Genomic DNA, 1,814 nt, shown 5'->3' with positions numbered 1-1,814 from the left:
ATACGAATAGAGCCTCAAAGCATCCTCACTCATGGCCTTCCCATAAAAGGTAGCTTGAGCAATAAGGAACTCGGAGGGAAACCCTGAATTCCGCCTTTGGTAGTCAGATTAGCTCTAATCAGATCTTCATCTATGTGCAACAGGCTGGAAATCTCTCGAGCAGATGGAATACTCTCTAAGCCACTGAACGGCACTTGATCCAGAATAGGAATCCCAATAAGGTGAGAGTATTTCTTCCAAAGTTGGCAAACTGGAAGTCCGGAAATAAGAAGCAATGATAGAGCGGATCATAGAACTGAGCAAGAGTGCTCATCAATCCCTCATCCACTTGAGTAGTCAGCAACGGCAGAAGCTTCCCATATCGAGCTTTGAAACCCAGGGATCTAATACATACGATGTCAGATTCCTTAACTCTTTACATCGGCTGCTTAAGCTGTACTTCTTTGTATGCCTTTTGGTCTTTCCATGTCTGAAAATTTTGCAAATAACCCTTTAAGTTCCTTGAAAATTTCTTTTTTGATGACATGAATGCGGATGAATGCGTGAATGCATGAATGCAACAAACACACTCAAGGATCAACAAAAGCACACCAAACAAAGGTCGTGGGAAAGCTCTATGTATCCCTAATATCAATCATCCATTTTGGTGGATTAGGTTTTCACCTTATCGACACCCAAGTTCCATTGATATTAACGGTACATGAACGGTTCAAACATTCCTAATATCAACCAGCCGCTTTGATGGATTTAGGTTTTACACCTGATCCGGGATCCATTGATATTAACAATGTTTGAACGACTCAACCACGAATCAAGGGTTTGTTGAGAGTCACGAGCATGGAGTCTCGGTTAAGAACCACCCAAAGGGAGGTACTAGGGTTTAAACCTGCCAGACATGTTCTATCAGAGGTTCCCTAAGTCATCGTTCCATCTTTCGAATATTTTCGGAGGAACGAATACTCGTATTCCAAGAATATTCTCAAGAGAAACTCTTATGAGTGTAGTATCGCGTAAACAATCGTATCAGAACTGACATCTGAACGACCTCCGCACTACGGTCCTAAAAATAGGCCAAGATGGTTTGGTAAACTAAGGTCCTTGGCTTCGCGGAACATGATTGAAAGAATAATGCCTACCACCAAATAACTTGTGTGACATTATTAGTTCAACATGACCTCCACCAAGTGAATGGGACTCGCAAGTCAACTGGCTAAGGATACTCACACCACAGTCGACGAGACTATGCCATTCTCCTATCCTAGAGAGCACTCGAGTTCGGGTATAGAACTCATCTCACAGATCACCAAAGCAACAGCAAATTTATATCAAGCAATTCACACAGTACAATCAATACAGTTATCCCAAATTGTACAAATATGTCAGATAAAGAATAACAAGATAGCACAACAAGGGTGAAAAGTAGGCAATTACAACCAGGGATTCGAATTATCCCAGCAGAGTCGCCACTTTCTGTAGCGGTGTATTCGTCGCTATATGATATATTGGCCATTAAATCATAAGCTAAGAGATACATGAAAAATTCGAGTCGACCACCGCATTTTATTTATCCAAAGGATGGCTAAAAAGCGAACAAAAAGCTAAGAAGTTTTTGACACGTAGAAAACTTAATAAAAAGATCAGAGAGTCTGGGTAAGGGGTAAATTACGCAATGGGAAGGTGTTAGACCCACTACGTCCTAGGTACTCCTAGGGAGCCCTTTTCACACTTGTTATGAAAAATGATTATTGTTATGACATAAAGATTGTGCAAAACATGATTGGGATGATGAGAAAAGAATATACAATTTTATATTA

This window comes from Lathyrus oleraceus, chromosome 6 (assembly GCF_024323335.1).
Source record: "Lathyrus oleraceus cultivar Zhongwan6 chromosome 6, CAAS_Psat_ZW6_1.0, whole genome shotgun sequence".
NCBI lineage: Eukaryota > Viridiplantae > Streptophyta > Magnoliopsida > Fabales > Fabaceae > Lathyrus > Lathyrus oleraceus.
The sequence above is the reverse complement of the archived record's forward strand: the minus strand, read 5'-3'. Positions refer to the sequence as shown.